The sequence below is a fragment of the Neodiprion pinetum genome, chromosome 6 (assembly GCF_021155775.2).
Source record: "Neodiprion pinetum isolate iyNeoPine1 chromosome 6, iyNeoPine1.2, whole genome shotgun sequence".
Lineage (NCBI taxonomy): Eukaryota > Metazoa > Arthropoda > Insecta > Hymenoptera > Diprionidae > Neodiprion > Neodiprion pinetum.
In genome coordinates, this window is record NC_060237.1 from 4,512,606 (window position 1) to 4,532,079 (window position 19,474).

The 19,474-nt window shown below is 45.3% G+C and overlaps 1 protein-coding gene across 6 annotated transcripts in view; it reads left to right on the plus strand.

The window, feature by feature from the left end:
* The window catches only part of Ten-m (teneurin transmembrane protein Ten-m), a 341,617-nt gene that overhangs the window by 38,614 nt on the left and 283,529 nt on the right, over positions 1–19,474 (plus strand). Inside the window, exon 2 of one of the 6 annotated variants that reach the window (XM_069136871.1) lies at positions 13,020–13,064. The exons of the other annotated variants lie outside the window; for them this stretch is intronic. The gene's annotated coding sequence lies outside the window, so the exon portion shown is untranslated. The remainder of the gene's footprint in view (positions 1–13,019; positions 13,065–19,474) is intronic. 6 annotated transcript variants of the gene reach the window in all.

Here is a 19,474-nt window from a genome sequence, read left to right on the forward strand (position 1 = left end):
GTCAAGCGGGTGCCGCAATTGTTGCCCTTTCTCAAGGTGTTTGCTCACGTCTCAAACTCCCGGACGACGAGGGCGGCGGAGGGGGATTTTTATACAAGAATATTTGTCGACAGTGTACACTCGAAATGATGTCCGACCGCAGGTCACGGAGGCGTTCGTACACGTTAGACGTACACGGTACGTGAACCGAAAGGTTGTTTAGTTAGGCTGTGACCGAAATATCCGGTAAAAGCTCCCGGATAGCTAGCATCCGAAGCCGGGGGCTCGATGCTGAGGCGCTACTGCAGAATGCGCGGTGCTTCTCTTTTTCTCTCTCTCTCTCTCCCATCTCGGTAAAGTCCCTCGTGGCACCCGCACCTTTGAACCTCCCTTTCCAAAGTAAATATTTTTATTATCACTATGCTAAGTATTCGATACTGTATCCTCCCCACTACTTCTCCTATTATTCGAACGATGCAACAGCCGCTGGCCCTTGCCTTCTTCAACGCTGCGATGAACTGTAACGATCGGTGTGAAGTGCTTCCGAGATATGTAACAACGTCGAACGAACTCATGGACGGACGATCTTCGGTTGGTACACGACTAGTTTCCATAGAAATTTATCATCGTCTGTAACTTTTTCGTTGCAGGTTACACGGAATGAGGAGCAGGGAGAAGTTCGCTTCTGAGAAGACGCCTAAGCTCGGTCCCTCGTGTGCTTGTGTACTTGTGTACATGTATAGTTCTTTCATTCTTAATGCTCCTCAAGACGGTCAATTAATTTTGATGAAATAACCTCGCAGCATCCCCATCTTCTCGGTATCTCATCTCTCCGACGTTTCAACTTTGACCTCTCGTCCGGTGGTCGGGGTCAATAAGTCCTGTATTCTATTTATATCGTTGGGCAAAGGAATCGGTTTAATCGATAAACTACAGAGGCGGACAGGGAGAACCGCATCGGCTAGGAATCGGAACTTTGCGCGAAAAGAATGTAACGTACACTCAAATTTGTACAGTCATCGAGCTTCCTCGACGTCTAAAATATTGTGACAAGTCTGAAGCTTAAGGTCGCAGAGACGCGTCTTCTCTGTTCCGAATTTATCCAGTATTGAGAAAAAAAAAAAAAAAAAACATTGTGAGAATAATTCACGGTGAACAAACCGAAAGAATTTCATCCCCAAGTCGAAGTGCAATATTCAAATGCGCGGAAATATATCCGTGGCGTTTTGATAGTCGTACGTATTTAGAGGCTTACGGGGCCGATAGTGGGCGAAGTTAGGGCAGCCGGTGCATGTTATAACCGTAACGTAGTGTATTGCGGGTTGTCGGTGTAACGTAACTTGGTATAATGCGACGTAGCTTGACGTAATGCGAAGTAATGCGGCGCAACGTAACAGGCCGAGCAACCAAACGAGGCTTTATATCAAACGCATAACAACGCCATTATCACGCTCAATTGCTATAAGCTGTAGATTGCGGATTATCTGCAACCAGTCCGTCCGCTCGCCCAGCCGTCCGTCGGCTAGCTGTTCGCTGTTTCGCCATTCGGTGAATTTCACCGTGTGAAACTCTCTCGCTAATCGGCGCCGGTACATGTTAATATAATATTATACCCGATGAGTATTAATGCTAATTGATATTAGAGTGGGATCGTGTCTCATCTGGCTGGTACTTTCCTTTCAGCTTTAGTTTATTTATTTATTTATTTATTTATTTTCTGCGATATTTGGAACTCGATAAATTTTAATCACAGAATGGCAAAAATATCGTTAGACTAACAACTGAGAAAATATAACGAAATTCGTAGATTGTTCAGCCGAAGTTGTTAAACTATTGTCCCACTGATTACATGGCAACTTATTGGGATAAGAATTCGCAATGGTATCTTCTTGTGAAATCGCGTCAACATATCCAGTCGAAGATTTAATTCTATCGTTTTTCAAGTTCGCCCAATTTCGCGAGTCTCGTCAATCGAGTCAATATTCGTAGTGCGAGCCATTTATCGCTCTTCTCCCTTTTAGGTGACCTTTAGAGAAATTCTTACCCAATTTCAGAATAAAACATTTCCACAAAAAATACTCTCCTTTCTTCGATCTCTCTCCGTTGCTCATTTCGCTTGCCTTGGAAGCGCCCGAGGAAAAACAAGAAAATTTTTTGTGCACCTCGACAGCGACTCGAGAATGCAGGTTAACCCTTGATCCCCTGATCTTATTGTTAGCTGTAAGTCAGAAACAGTACGTTGAATGGGGAAGGGGGATGCTAGGGGGCAGATGTTTCCTTGCGCAGGCCCGCAAACCAAACCAGGCATATAAGGTACGACCGCCCCACGTTTGTCTGACGCCTCGCTCTGCATGCGTGTGACACCCTGTGATTTATTCCTACAACTGGTGTTACACGTGTTTCTGTGTATACGTATATATATATATATATATATATATATCTATATAACGCGCATTTCCACCGACCTCGAGCATAAGTTATGACACGGAGCTTAATTATCCCCGAAATTCACCATTTTTTATTTCGATCCCCGATCCCGGCTTGAAGTCGATGCTAGGTAATCGATTATTCGAGGTTGATTAGAGATACGCTAAATTCGACCGTTCGCAGAAACTGAGCTCACATATCACATATTTATGTATATGTGCGAATTGGCATTCGCTAGCAACGATGCGGGCTTGATGAGCGGTGGTCGTTTTCACCCTATGAAGGATGTCCACGGTATTGCTCTCGAAAGCGGATAAATTACCTGTCATTATTATGTACGGATACTCGGTCGACAAGCTCCATTTCGATTTTCGGGAAACACTGACGACGTTACGGTGAAATGAAGGCGTGACTCGCGCTCGAAAGAAAATAATTTACGGTAATATCTTAGAGAAGATGCGGAAAGGCCGCAAGGGACTCATCTCTCACGGTCGTATTTACAAATAACCGCGTTGAATTAATTGCATTCTCCTGAGAATATCCGCGCTTCATTTCTTTATCTCGTTTTCTTTTTCCTTACTGTCAATCGTCGATTTTTATTTCTTTTCTTTTCGTCTTTCTTTCGCTCACTTTGCATTCGAGGATTTTCTCCTCGGCTGCACAAGTTTTCTACTGAAAACATACCAAGTATTAATAGCCTTAACAGTTGAAAAAGAGGGAAGACGAAAGGAGAAAAAAGCTCAAGTATAAAAAAAAAAAAAAAAGCTCGACTGCAGGAGCCAGTTTGTCAGAGAATCGACGTGGCCTCGTCAACGTTGAGAATACCACCCGCGTTGGACGATTAAACCAAATACAGGACGAAGTCGGAGGCCCGTGGAGGACAAAACTTACCCTCTGGATGATGTTAATTATAATCGTGGAGTGGGGAATTTTTTCCGTTCCAACGATATCTCTCGCTCGAAATCGGAGGTGAGCGATCAGTGACTGAAACCGAGGGCGGGGAACTAAACCGAGCAGGGGTTGCGAGGGAGGAAGAGTGCCAGAAGAGGAAACGAATGAGGGTCCAATTTTATTACGTTTAGAACGTAATTCATTTTTTTTCCCCTCCCCGTTCGTTTCATTTTTTCCTGTCTCTTTTTTTTCATTCTTTTTTTTTTTTTTTTTTGCACCGTCTCTTTGATGGGACGACGCTTGATTCGCGGGAAGGTAACCAAAATGTTCGAAAATGTTATTTCAGCCCGTCGCTACTCTCTAATTTCAATTTCAATTTCCAATACGTTCCGAATGCAAAGAGAGTTTCCACAGCCTTCATGCATCGGTGTTTCCCGCGATGCACACTCGTCTGTTCGGGCAATGCAGTCAAGCAAATATATACCAATCCGTGTGTTGGGCGTGTTAATTCACTTAAAATAAGCCTATAGCGCGAATCGAACCGTACCTGCTGAACAAATGGAAATGAAAATAAGAGAAAAAAGAAGGAAGGAAAAAAAAGAGGCAAAATAAAATAAAACTCGGCGAGTCGGGGTCGGCGCGGGTAAGGGGGGTGGTGGGTGTAATTTGCCCAGCAGAGAACTTGTAAAAGTTAGTCAAGTAGGCGAACAATCCGCGGAGTAAATATGCGAACTTTTTTCGCGAGCCATTGGAATATTAATTAATATTAGAAAATTTTGCGCCAAAGTCGGAATAATTTTGTTCGGGTGCCGCGGCGCTCGCTGTTCGTTCGGCGAACTTTCGACAATGAGTGGCTGGATAATTAAAACGTTTTCGCGATAATTATTATTGGCGTCATAACTTCATTCCTTGAGCATGGTTATACATGCATATATATATATATATAAAATATTGCGTGTATATATCGCATGCCGAAGCCCGCCTGCAGACGTTGGCAAATATTTGTTGCAAAAACTTCACGATCTTACAAACAGAAGTTCGAATGTCAACCATTTTCCAAACTATGCAATCCCTAATCTTTAAGATGTTTACTTTCTATTATCTATTCGCTATTTTCTATTCACCAAAGTCTTCAGCGACTGAAGTGAAAACGTAAAATAGAACATGAAATTTATCTCCATTATATACACAATCTTGAATCGGCCGTATATAAATTTCGTTAACTATTTTACGGGAAAACGAGCGCGATATTCCGTTAGGCTGGATGTTCAGTTCACGACGCGCATAACTTGTCTAGGACTGACAGATGGCGTCTCGTCTATTTTTTACACAAACCGAGAGAAGGGCCGCACAGCCGTTCGCCGGCATATGCGCGCTGCATTCACCGCCGATACGACTCGAAGACCTCTCGCAACGTCGGATCAACGCGTGTTTGTTTAACGTATTTCCTTACTGTTTTGACAAACGGTTGCGTACGTCGAGGCGGGGGGATAAATTCTCGTCGCGTCGGTCCGAACGACTTGATAAAAAGTTGAGTCAGCCTAACCCGTGTAACGATATTAAATCTACGGCTTGTGCAACGCAATCCTTCCGATTCATCGACAACGTGGCTGCTCCGAATATCAACCACCTGCTGCAATTATAAATCTAATCGTAAAATGCACTATTACTACCTTTTTTTTCCCTTCTATGAAAACGGGATTTCACAAGATATACGAGGTGGCTGGCTAATATGTTTGGTAAAATATTGATGACACCCTGCAGACCACAGTTGGTTTCACCTACGAATTTCTGCGATTGATGGTGCGGCAGACACTCGGCGATGGGTTATCCTTGAGCCTCGGTTCGACGCCTGATTTTTCGCCAATGAATATTTGATGTTTTAACGCTGCAGCGGCCCTTTCAGGTTCAAGCGATAAATTCAATTTAATCTTTTTAAAATTGCCTGCCTGAGAGAAAGAACGAAAGAGAGAAGGAGAGAGAAGAAGTGAAACCTAAATGACAAGAGGGTTCAAAGCACGAAAGCAGAATCGAGTATTCGATCATTTATTTGAGGTGGGCGCGGGGAAAAAGGAAAAAGAAAATTAGATCGGGGAGACAAAGTAGCGAAATAAAGAAACGGGGAAGAGTAAATATTGGGCAGGCATGTGAGGGAGGAAAGTATACACAAGGCGGGCAATGCGGTGTAAATCTTGAATGGGGATACATACGTAGTGACACGTTCATTTTATTATCGTATGGAAATTCAGTGAATTATATCGAACCTTCTCGGGTATATTCGGGTTCGGGTCAAATCATATTTCAAGGATAACGTATTGCGTGAGATACTTTTTTAAACCCCCGTGCTGCAATAAAAACCCGATCCTGAATATGCGCGACTGCGTTCTCATAATACGATGTATCCTCGGATTCCAAACCGCGCAGAACAACGAACCCAAAATCATATAATTGCAGCGACATAATCTTCCCGGATCTTGTACGCTTGCAGTTTACGCTTATACACCGTCCGAACAGTTCTCCCCGGCCATTTTTATCCAGTTTCCGAATCTCGTCTGTCACTCGGCTCGAGGATTTATCGGCCCCCGACGATACCGGGGCGGAAATGTTTCCCACGAAAATGGCAAGGACCGTTGCACGACTCGGCATGCACTATATAACAACTCCATTTGTCCTAATCGAGAAATAAAGAACTTCCGACGAAAACAAATGTACGATGCAGTTTCAGCTTGCGGAAATTCAGACAATCGTATCGTATAGCTCCGAAGATCTGAGATTACGCGCAATGATTAAACCTTTTCCAAAATCTCATATTGGTGATTTTCCTCGTGAACAACGTTAATTAATTATTCGCCGTATGTTGCAAGAAGCGCAGAGTGTCGGAGAACGGTTGTCCTTAGTGGAGCTTTGGTATAATTTGGTGATGAAAACTCGGGCGTGGGGTTAATTGGCGAGGAAATAACGTAGCGCGGGTTCAAACCGCAGTTTGCGATTCGCCTAAGCGATACGCATTGTCGAAAAATATGCTTGCATTTCGTTTCTCTCAAGTGCAGGAGCGACAGCCGGTGGTCTCCGAGTAGTTTTAACCGCATTTGAATCCATCGGTATGAGTTTCAATTTGCGGATTGATCACGGCGTTTAATTAACATCGGGCCGAGTTAATACCAATTAGGAAATAGCAGGGCGGAATTGAGTGCAGCGCCCGGTGCACATAACGTATATTATCCCAGCACTCGAACTCGGAATTAGTTGGCCACGATTCGCATTTTATCACGGCGGCAGTTAAAGAGTCTGCCATCCATAATTCGGCTCCTCTACTGCAATATGCGCACAAATATTATCACTAACCGTGAGCTTGCGCAACGGAATTCCATCTCATCATACAATTTCCCCCGTTATTTCTGTTCTGTTTCCATTCCGCAAGACCTCGCAGCCGGCTTCGTTCTGCATAAACTGCAACATCACATACTACATGTAAGAAACCCTGTTTCCTGCTCGGAGAAGAATTCCGATGTGAAAAAAAAACCCCTTCACTTATTACGAAAAAAAAAGTTTACTTCTTATCAACTCTGATTCACTTCATCGAATATCGATACTTTATTCGACCAAACAATTAGGTGGTTCATAGAACGAACAAAAATCAGTAGCCTGCATTTATTTTTTTTTTTTTTTTCGTTTATTGTGAACAAGTAAATTTCTCTAGGCCTTAGTTTCGAGGGTAGCGTGCACCCTTCGGGCCCCAAAGAGCATCGCCCTATAGTCATAACCGGTGTTGAACTACGCCGGAGGAAAAAGGCGACAGCAAAACGGATTTGAGAAGTACCTTAAGTCGCGTCGTTCCTCGTCTCCGTGGAGCATTAAACGGGAGGCGGGAATTATATTGGGCGAGGTCGGACGATCGAGGGGGCCCAAAGGGCCCCGAAGGGCCCGGACTTGGCTCGTAACGCGGGGCGGCGGTGACCCGCGGCTGTTCGGGCCCGGTTTCAACCCGCTAAGTTTCTTAATCTGCTCGTAAGTCAGAAGGGTTCCTGCAGGCGTAAACGAGCTGGGCGTGTATCCAAGGATTCTCGGCACCCAAGAGACCAATTTTGCCTTTTCAACTAAACTCGGTCACGTGCGCGTATAGCGAGAACCCGAGGCTTGATTTTTGGCGGATTTGAGCTTAAGACGGCGGCGGTTCTGCACCTCGGGAATAGCGAACTGGACCGTAACGTCGAGGGAAAAGATGACGGTTACTTTTGCCGCGAGCATGTAACAGTTTTGGACACAATCGTTAACTAGGTTGAAAATATTGTTTTTTTTTCTAAAAGGACCACGCCGCGTGTCAACGGTTATTGGTCGAGGGATCTCGTCGTAAATTTGCGTTTATGGTTTGTCAGGAAATCTATTGGTCTGTTAAGAACGATCGTATATCTTCGATGTCAACTGCTTCTGTACCGCAAGTTGCGCGGCGCCGCGGCGGTCCGCCGAAATACTTATATTTACTTTCATCGATGTGTATTTTCATTGGTGCGTGTACTTATGTTTTTACCCAACCCCGGGAACTGATCCGCTTCGGGGTACCGAAGCATTTAACTTTGGCAAATTGAGGGAACGGAGGGTTGGTTAGGTCACAATCACTTCATCTGATACAATTGATTTGTTTACGAGCTGCTTTCTAGGAGATAATAAATGGTATTGATACAGGGCTTGGGAACCATTGACCTCGTTTTGGTGTTTATCGATCCTCGGTAACTGATGACAAGTTGATGAACGTAGGTATACCGCTTTATGGGGTCCAACTGCAGTCAGAGTTTTTCCGGGTTTCGTTCTCACTTTGAACAGTATATCAGAACCTCCCCGAGTTTATTCAAGTGTGCGAAACCAGAGTAAAATCGTAAATTCTATCAGCGAGTAAAAGTAGGTATCCATATACGTAGGTCCGTAGATACAAGGCACATCCCACGGACGTACGTAACGTGATTATGTAAAGTAAAATGCATGTGTATACACACATAGACGCGTTAACGAACGAAGCAGAAGGATTCAAAACTTTCCAACTCAAATAACGTGTAAAAATAGAAGGCGAATAAGGAAAAGCAGAAGCAGAAGGAGAGAGAAGCCGGTCTAGCCGGAAGGTAATTCGAATAACGATAATACATAAATTTAACTGTTCTCACCGAGGGAAAAGTTTTCCCCGTAGGAATATAACGATATTGTATGAAATCTGCATCGCGGAACACGGCGAATATATTTTACCGGTTGGGTATGCACCCTGCGCTCCGCGTCTCCGCATATTCACCACCGACTATTTGAGCTTCGCAGCAGCTACCGAGTAAGCAAGAATATCTTATCGTTACAACCACCACCCTTCCACGATGACGATCCTTTTTACCGCTCCTTCGTCGCCCTTTTAATTCCTAACGAACGCGAAAGCTCCTCACGGTGACTTGGTTACCAGCTATCGCCTCCGAAGAACCCTCGGCGTCGCTGGTCGTTGCCTCGATTCTGCAGGTCAGCGCTGGGTTCGCTAACTGGCCGCAGCTAACCTCCACCTCTCTCGCAAATTACCTCCAATTTACTACCAAAGTTGTACCGCACGCCTGCAGCTTGTTCTCTCTCTCTCCCCTACATTTCTCTCTTGGTCGCTGCTTGCACGATGGCTTGTTGAAGATCTATTGTCACGGTGCAGAATTTTCCACCACACGGTGTAGTCTCAGAAGTCATCCCTCAACTACGTTTGGATTTGACCCACAAATGTACCGAACTATCGGACTCGATTGGCATATCGAAATGTTGCAAATGAGAAAAGCTTCGTTTATGTTTGAAGCTCCGTTCAGAGACAAGTTGCTATTGTGGCTATGTTTTTTTTTTAGTTAAAGCTGCAGATGAAGAATAAAGGTAACGAAGCAGCAAAAGGTGCAGCGAAGCGACTCGCGGATGTGACGTTCTCTGTTAGCTTTGGAAAGTTCGGTGCATGGAAATGTTTAAGAGTTGGGTAATTCGAGTAAGTTTTCGTTATCAAATGGCCGGTTTGGCTGGGTACATCGGGAGACGTTGCAGGTACCTAAGCTCATGCAAAGCTGAAGCGTTTATTAATAATGTATTAAGTGTATAATTATGAGAATAGCCCGCATGTCCGTGTATACATGTATAATATTATGGACGATAAAGAGAAAAGGACGAAGAAGAAAGCGTATTATGAAGTACAGTGGGATCGGGAAAATCCGCGGAGCGTGGAAGAGGCGCGACATAAAACTGAAAAGTTTAATAATAAAAAGAGCTTAGCATTTTCGGAACTTGGTAAATCCCTTCGTATGGAATGACTTTACTTTCGCCGAATTAAATAAATGGTCCCTCCACCCGCTCGTAACGGGGGGCCGAAACCTGTAGACGCCCAACTATGACCTCTGTTTCCATCCCGCTCTCTCCCTATTTCTCTTTTCGCTTATCTTTTGGCCCTTTCTCACAAGCCGCGCGTCGCTCGCTGCAAAGGGACACAAGAAATGGAACACTAACTTTTTATCGCCGCGCCAGGAACTGCGTACCAAGTGTCTCAAATGGTTTCGATTTTCATTTTCAATTTGAATTTGAATCTTCTCCGGTTAACTAGCTTCGCAAAATCCGAACGAACGAGCTTATCGCTGGATATCATCCCGGCCTTTCAACGAAATTCCGCAGCCGTGACTCGATAATATTAACTTCTGTACGAGATTTTTTTCACCCTGACTCTCGTCCCGCTTGATCCTCATCTTCGATGGGAATTCCTTTCTCGCCCTTCACGCGCTTTTTATTCGACTAATCGTTACCCCGTCGAGTGAACATGTATAGTGTTATCCTTATGGCCTAGCTTGAGTGAGATCGTAACAGCTCGGAGGCGTTATTTTACGAGCTAGATTATCTCGGCTTTTCGCGATGGGCTTTGTCTAGCTCTCGTAACTGCGTGCTGGAGTTTGAGCAAAGAGAGAGAGAGAGAGAGAGAAATTAGATGCACGTTCCAGAGTAACAGAAAATTGTGAAGCACTGCCACGATCCGACGCCTCCGAGGTGTGCGAGTCGGTTTTTATTGCGGTAACAAAATCGCGGAACAAATGAGAGGAGCAGGGAAGAGGAGGAGGGCGGATAAGAGCGGTACAGGTGACGGCAGGCCGTTCGGAATGACGAGGGAAGCTGAATCGGAAATGAAAATAAAAAAATAGCGAGAGAGGAAGCGGAGGAATATCGTCGCGATGCAACGTCGAGGTTGAGGGAAAGGGCCGTTCGTGGGTACTGGATACACTTATTTTTACAATGTAAGAACGATATCCGTCAAATCGTATTTTCCCGTAATCTCGAGGAACCCGGATAAAAATAATCTCCAATTTCCGGAAACAGTTGGGATTACTGCATCTAGCGCACGAGTTGCCCGTTGTTCCGCCTCTCTCCATTCGTATAATGGCCCGCGGGTTAACTTTTTAGCTTTTTTCGATATCACTGCACCTTGCGGGCACGATTCAATTTACGAAAGCCATTCGCGTAATTGCGTAATTGCCGGCTAGCGGTTACCGCCTGCAGTTCTCGTTATTCTAAACTCCACGTGTCGCGCCATCAACTGCCCAAGATTTTCCACCCCTGCTCCGCACCGTTGCTTTCCCCTCCCCTTTTATTGTACATTCCCTCCCCCCCCCCCCCCTCTCCCCCGGTATTCAAACCGGAAAGTACGTTAAAAAACGCTTCATTGTCGAGCAGGATTTTATCGAGAAATGGGGCAGTCGAGGTGCTGTGAAAATCTGCGAACCTTTGCAGGGTGGATTTTAATGCATTTGCGGAGACGATGCGATCCGCCTACAGGTATACGTATATAATGTAGTCCGTGTCAGAAGTGATTTAGCGCTGCGAATGACTGAAAATCGATAATTCAACTGCCAAGGATTACTGCAGGATATAATTCACTCGAGTAGGTGGTTAGATTCTCCTGCAGAGGCCCGCTCCATTCGCCTCGGATTGTCTTGTCTACTAGCGGTGATCTCGCCGATCCGGATCAGCGAGCTTCGCACCAGATATTCGGAGTAGAATTAAGCAGCCTCCCGTTCAGAAGGTCTGCCGATAAAATTATTGCCTAGATGTAAAATTCGCGCGATAAATTCCAAACAAGTTCTCTTTCCAAGAGAGTAAATTTCGAGCTTTACTCCAGCAGCTCGGAATTGAATCACGACCGAGACTTACCTAGCAATTATTTAACATCCGTCGAATCGACGTAGCCGATTGGCAAATGGGGAACATTAAAAAGTAAGGTAGCTGTCAGCTGGATGAAAATTTATAGCGGCACTCGAATCGCGAATACAATTTAAGCGGTGTTGATCGGTGGCGGTGACAAAGTGGCGGGCATGATGGATGCGGCGTTGGGATGGTCCTTTGCTTACGGGGAGAGACGGAGAAAGTAAAAGAGAGAGGATGGGAGAGAGAGAGATAGAGAGAGACAGAGACTGGAGGCGAAAAAGAAGACAGGGGGAAAGAAATGGGGGGAGGAGAAAAAAAACGAGAGCCAGGAAACGACATCCTACTTAGTCCGTAATTTGCGCTACACCCTCAAACGGATCGTAAAAACGACTGACACACATTCGGCTCTACCACGCGACGCGCCATGCACGGATCGAAATTGTTTAAGAGAAGTCCCGACGCGTATCCGAATGAAACTGGGTGAAAACCTTGCCGACGTTTAACCCGGCTAGGTGACGACAATGAGCTTCGAGGGTGTCGTTACTTCGTTCTGAGAGATTCAGCCGCGTCTCGTCTCCCATGGCGAGGAAACTTGTCTCGTTAACAGGTTTATTGTATCGCTGAGCCGCAGTTGTTGCATAGTGCTTCCGAGAAAACGGCTAATGTTATAACTGCACGTCGCTGCATTGCAAGTGTGAAAGGCAAACTCCCGCAATGCGAATTATCCGTCTCGCAGCTTAATGATATTACCGCATCGTATTTCGGATATGATACAGTAGGCGCGAAATGCAATCGTTGCGAGGTATCCTTCACTTTTTCTCATCCAGTCCGATGAATCTATGTATTCAACACCGGTACTCGTTTAAATTTTCTTTCGCGATACACCATTTTTACAAATCGTTAGAGCGTGAATGCCGCGAGTGCTACCGGCATTGCATCGGTAGCTCGGAACATACAGCGTAATATACAGAGGGAAAAATTGATAGACACGTTACGCTTCCATCAACTGTCAAAACTTTACCGGTCTCCGTATTAACCAGATATGTACGAGGTTACGAATATTCGGTGGAGTTCTGCGAGTGCAGGCACACATCGAGAGTTTCACGACTTGGATGTCCAGGAAAGAGTAAGGGTGGATGTTTCGGTGCAGGGTGGCGGTTTTAGTCCCGGCCTCGCGACGCGACATTCTCTATTTACGACACTTCCTTACCAGCTAAATTACCCGAGAATGCCACGATCCTTATCCACGACATTTTGCATCGCCGTACGTGACCGGGCAGATAAGAAGCAAAGACGTCGTTAGTTTAACCGAGGAAGGGCTTGTCACGTGCAAAGTCCAAGATAATCGCGCTTATCATTCTGTCTACATACAATCCCTGCATATACGTATGATTCCTCCAGAGTCCCTAAAGTCGAGGCCGATTCAAATTCTAATACCTAGTAACATTCTCGCCTGGTCTTGTAGTCCGGAGTTAATTCTGGAAAGTTTTCTCGACTCGTTTGGATGACTCGAATCTAATCAAGCTTTGATTTTTTGTGTGTTTCAGGTGAGCGCCACCGATTCTTTTTTCACCACCGTTACGCAAGCGAAGGTGAGTTTCGCCCGCAGGTGGAAACGGTACGAGAACCATTGGCAGACATATTTACAGAGCCGTTAGCGCTCGGAGTTCGGGTTGAATTCGACTAATGGAATTTATAGCGAACTTCCGAATCAGACATTGGCACTGTACACAAAGCTCTGCGGAAGCTCAGAGAGCTTTAGTGGCCACGGTTCGGTCGAGTTGGGTCAGTTTGTCAATTTTACGTTATCGCCGCGGCTGCCGCACGGCCGCAACGAGAAGCCCCGGAGTACGGCTTGAACGGGAAAAGCCGCCATTCCGCGGAACCGCAACTCGATTCCTCGAACACCGTAAGGGCGATGCATCCGCAACCGCGTTTCTCGACGGTTGGTCGTTAATTCCGTTCCGCGTTTAACTCAGTTTTGAAAACTTATCGCTCGCGGGTCAGTTCTGCAATTTCTCGCCGCAGATTCAGGCGGGAAAGGTATAATATTCGCGACCGCGAATCCCAACGATTGTAGGAATCCGTTCATGCCCGTGGGTCGCTCGGGGACGGCGATGAATAAGTGAAAAACACGTTTCCACTTGAGTCTCTGAATGACTGTTGCCGCCGAGTTTTTGAACGGCTTAAATATTCACCAACGCCTGAATAACCCATGGAATGCCGCGAAACCTGCAGGAAAACGGATGCCGACTTCTCGCTTCGCCCTCCGCAAGCTTCCAAAAAAAGTTTTCCGTCAAACTGCACGGGGAGTAGCAAGCTACGACCCGCCGCTATTTATGCGGAAAAGGGTTAAATTCTGCTATATTTTCAATAACGTCTCAACCGATGCGAGATTGAAAAATTTCAGGATCTCGACACCGTGTCGTTACGACCAATAAATAATTGAATATTGACGAACCGCCGTTCGCGAAAACAGTTATCATAATCTCGACCGTAAAGTGCCAATCGCTCAACGTGTCGTGGAGTGAAAATTCGCGAGGCGATAATCGCCCGTAGCTGCAAGAAGAAAGCGTATCTACGTAAATATTTGACGTGTATGCAGCGTCGTTACACCAGCGGTATTCTCGATTCGTTCTCAAGGTATAATTTAGCCGAGGCTGAACTTGGTTCGCTTTGATTTGTCACTGGGATAGTTCCTTACGTTACACGTACCGGACGGAAGCGTATGACTGCATAGCGTGGTCGTAATAGTCCCTCTGAATTATTACAACCTGTACATGCAACGGGTATAAGGTGGACATTGAATCCCGGCGCAAAACGGATCCGATACCCAAACATACCTGTATGTGTGTATAGTCGATGTTGCGGCGGGTGCTAAAAACGTGAATAGATGCGAAAAACTTTATTGTAGAATTTAATGGTGGAGAATACGTGACAGGATTGTGGAATGGATAGTTTATGAAATAAAGAAAAATTGGCGTAAATAAGTGAAAACCGAGTCAAACGTTTTAATTTTTTTATATATACATAGATATTCCTATATATGAGTTTTGAAAGGAAGTTGGTACGGTTGAATGCACATTTTCTATTTCTCTCGTGAGTTCGAAACTTTCAGCCAGTGCATGAACTCTGCCCATAATTGTGGAAAAGTTTATAGACAGAGTGCGAGGGCGATAAAGAAGGAATGAGAAAAGATATAACTTTACAAATATAGAACAGCATTGAAAATTTAGCATCGCCTGCACATGATTTACATGAAAAATAAATTGCGAGTTGCATTATATGCGCGTTGTATAGCTGCACAGAGAATCGATTGAATTTCGCTTTATTCCACCACATCGAGGCAGTATGCGAATGTAAGCCCGCAGTGTGGAATGCATAGCAAAGTTAGTTAGCCTCATTCGAAATTAACTTTGCTAAAACTTTGTCGAACGATTCACTTGGGAAAAATGACGCGACTGTAATTAGTCGGAGAGAATTAGGAAACTCTTTGCGCCAACTCGTTAATCTTCATTATATTTCGCTGATCGTATTTTGTGACAAAACGCCGTGAGCGGTAGAAAGAGAGAGCTTGGTGAGAGGTGGACGGAGAGCTGAGGACAAGCTCGTGCTTTCAGCGGGGAACTGAGATTGTGAAAATTCGAAATAAGTACAAAACGGCTAAGAGTTTGATGCAGCCGCGAGGCCGAGCGACGATCTTACACGATATAGATTTTAGTCAACGACGTCAAATCAAAGGAACGCCGTTCAAGATCCCTGCAAAGCTCAGCTGCGCGGCGCAAAGCTGCAAGCTGTGCTTAGCTAAAGCAGGTCTCGAAACGAGCGCCGCGCCCCGACTCGTCACCTGATGAGTAATGAGTGCGAGATGAAATCAGTTCTTAATCCTCGCTTCTCATTTCTCTCAAAAGCCCGGGCTGACGTCTTTAATTACACTTTTCGCGATGCAAAGCGTTGAAATATTGCACCAACGTTCGCACGCATAGTTACTTACATAACGGAAACGAGTTGATAAAAAAAAACAAATAAAAAATTAGAAAATAACCAGGTGTAAAATTTCAAAAAACTCTGTCGTCTCGTCGCCAACTTTTGGAGCCAATTTTCGCGGGAATTATTTCGAGCTTTTCAGGACGTTATAACAAGGAACGGACTTTGGCCCTGCGGAGGCGGAAAGACGTCGCTGAAAGAGCCGGGCGGCGCAGTTTATAATGTTTATCTCGTAATGCGCCATCTTTCATGGGGCCTCTTCGTATAAAATGTGAGGCCGTTAGTCTTTGGTTGAAACACATTAGCCACCAACGGCTCTCCGTCTCAGCTAGCTCTGCAACGACGCCCTAGCTATTTCACCCCGCAATTTTTATACCACCTCTTTATATTTTCCTATACTTTATACTTACACCGTTATTCCATATAGAGACTCGCGGCACCCGAGCGCTGCAGATTATCCCAAAGTAATACGTGTCAATTTCAAACCAATTTTCCAACCATCCTCCGCACCCCATTATTCCAGCATTACATTCTCCCCATACTGGCATACTAACATTCCCTTCACCCTTTTCTACGGAAACACTTTTCCGCTCCCAATCGAAGATTCAATTAACGCATCAAAGAAGTGCCAGTAAAGTGGACGGATCTTTATGCATTGGGACACGTGAAAAAAAAAAAATTACTGTTCGATTTACTACCTCTCTGGCAAAATGAGGAACTGCTGCAATTTTGTTGAATTTAGTTTTTTCTCAATGTTCGTACAAAAATTTTAGTAACGTCAACGGCAAAAGTGCACCAGTCCTCAAAGTAGCGTAACTCCAACATTATTTTTTTTCTGCCGTGAATATCTATCTCCATACAATTACGCGTGTAATGTTTGAGGAACAAAAAGTTCCGGTAGTGCATTTTTTTTTAATATTGGAAGTCGGTTCATTGCGAAATTCGTAAAATTGTATGAATCAAAAATTCACCTATTTATCGAATCGTTCGCCGAGGTTCGGTTTGAATATTCCTGGACGAGCATGTGATCGTTGCAAATCAGCGAATTGCGTCTTTTTATTCACCGTGATCGAGGCGACCCGGAGTGTGTAGATTCGTCGATAGGCGTAGCTGCGGCGGAAGGTGATAACGGGGGGACAGGGCGACAGGCGTCAAAGTGTTCAATTGAATCTGTACTAAATCCCGGTAGACACAACGATGGCAACTAGAAGAGCGAGGAGAGCGAGGAGAGCGAGGAGAGCGTGTCTGGTTGACGGTTGTGATTTCCAACGCGGCATTAGCATGCAGCGTGAATCGCCAGTTACGTGTCCCGATGCGTGTCACGTCGGGACCCCGCGACCCCCCGCCGCCCTGAAACCACCCTTAAAAGCTGTACGTTACGCCGCTTAACCGGTGTCGCCCCTGCAGAGACCTCCTCTCCTCTCCTCTCCTCTCCTCTCTTCCCTCGGATCAACCTGTCGGATATCGAAGCTTGTCGCCGAACCTCCACCCTAACCGCAAGTCCTTTGCTCTTCAAAAAAGCTACCTTACGAATCGAGCCGTCAGATGGACGGCCAATCAGCCCAGCCTCATTCCCACCGACGAGTTTTTCCGAATCCAGATTTCCGGTGAACAGAAAAATAATGGGATAAGGTAATTGCACCAGTTATTGACCTTTATTAGTTGCATCTGCTTGACCCTTTCTTCCAAAATTACCAAAACATGAATTTTTAGCGTCTTTAACCCTCTAGCAGTTGGTTTAACTCATAGAGAAATACACAATTTGTGACGTCAATTTATAATTTTGGAAAATGAAAGCGTCAATAATTGGTACACTTAAATCTTGGCGATTCGATGGCAAATTTCACGTTCAATCGAGATGTTTTTGGAATTTCATCGAGAGTTATATGTTTGAGAAACTTTACGCGGTCTAGTTTATACGACGACCAGGGTTTTCCAGTCTAGAGAAGCGGAGCGGATCGAGCGTCGAAATTCACGTTCGTACACGTCCTATAGGTACACCGTAATGGACTAATCGTTGAAATCAGTACAAATATTTATTTCCAACCTGTCATAAGCAGCCGACTCTCAAGCTTTTCGAACCCGGCAAGAAATATACGTGAAGGAACACTCAGACGCAGCTGTACGGCCTTCTTATTTCCTACTTCCGCTGCAGCTGCAGCTAGGTGCATGAAAGTCGGGCACAAAATGATACAAGTATTTCGTCAAGCTGGTTAATCTTTACTGCGCTGCACCTCCGCTTAATTCGCCGTTCCTTATTTCCGGTTTCATTTTTTCCATCTTCTCCCTCATTTCGCAACGCGTTTGGATACCTTAACGAGCGAAGCACTTACATCCCTTCACGTTGGAGCTGAAACATTACGCGGTGAAATTTCTCAACTAGGGTATAGCTTGCTTTTGGGACACAAATTGCTCCCCGGTGTCGAACTCCGTGTAAAGTTTACCTTTTTGCTCCCCTTCTGCTTTTTCTTCTTCTCTCTCTCTTTCTCTCTTCTTTTCATACTTTTTTTTTTTGTTTTTTCTTTCGTATTTCGTTCTTAACGTTCCGAGAGCGATATAATAGGAAGGCATATATAAAGATTTTACGTTCCAATAAAGGTAAGCTCCCTAGTAGCGTAACACCCGGATCCGTTTCACGAGAGCGTATACAGCATAAGGGCCACCGTCGCGGGACTTTACTGAGGATAGAGAGAGCCGTTAAAAAGTTTTTCCCAGTGCCGAGAAACTCGCCTCAGGAATAAGATCGAACCGAAACGAATTCCGGCGCTATGGCTGAAGCTAGCTGGAAGCATCTCGTCGAATCCTTCGCGAATCGCGAATCGAATTGTAACGCGAATGTCAAGCCGACGACAGCCGCCTAACGTTCGACGGCTGGGCGAGAAATGGAATAATATAAACGCACGTTTGACGGAAAATTGGCAGCAGTCGATGGGACGAAGACGACAAAAATTCCGGAGAGCTTTCCCGAAGCCTACCATTGCAAAATTCTAATATCGCGTAGAATATTATATTGACGATAACACGAGGATCCAAGGCGTAAATGATAAGCGGGTCTTGACAATTTATAGCAATAGTTTAACGCGACCTCATCCAACTTCCGGTAACTTTAGAAGCGAAACGGTTAACTATGGGTCTGAAATATCGGCAGAGCACTGCAGTAGAGTTTGTCGATAGAAGTCGCGAGGTGTGGAAGTTCATATACGATGTGAAGGTGAAATTTTCCCAGGGGTGCAAAATACGGGTCAGAGTTTTACACCTCATTACGTCTCCGTGGGTGGAAGCCAGCTGGCAGTTGACCTACCCCAACCTCTCGGCTGCAAGCTCTAAATATCCTACGGCATTAGCCGCGCATCCAGGTCGCTGGAAATCTTGGCCTAATATCGACGGGCGACCGGGAAGACAAGCGACGGTGAGTCCGCCCCGCTTCCTGGCTTCATTCCTTCCTTCCTTCCTTCCTTCCTTCCTTCCTTCGTCATCGCTCAGAAACGCGGCATCGATTCACTCTGCGAAACCGCAAGGCGGCTCGGTCGACGTCTGCCTCTCAGGCAACCACCACCCCCTCCCCTATAATTTATTAATTATTCGTAAGTGCGTGGCACGTAGCGGCCGCAATCTCGTTATGCGACGTTGATTGAAGACCGTGAAATCAAAAGCGCCTCTCTCCAGAACTCCGCATCCCGGCAAGTGTCAAAGATCAAGCTACCAACATTAATTGAGAAAAATCATCTTCCCGTGGCACTTTTCGTGCCTATAACCGTAAAACGATCCCTTAGAAAATCCGATTTCAAGATTTATACACGCGTTCGAATATCAGCGTCAATTTTTATACGGCATTGAAAATATACGTGGTTACTCTGACGAATTTCACATGGCTTAAATTCAACCGGTGCAGCTGGTTTTACCGGACAGGGAATAAGAACAACGCGAAATAATTTTTAATCTAAAGTCGACTTATTCCGAGTGCAAATTTATAATCCCTGTGAGGTTAATACCGCAGTTGAGACACTTTGCCCCG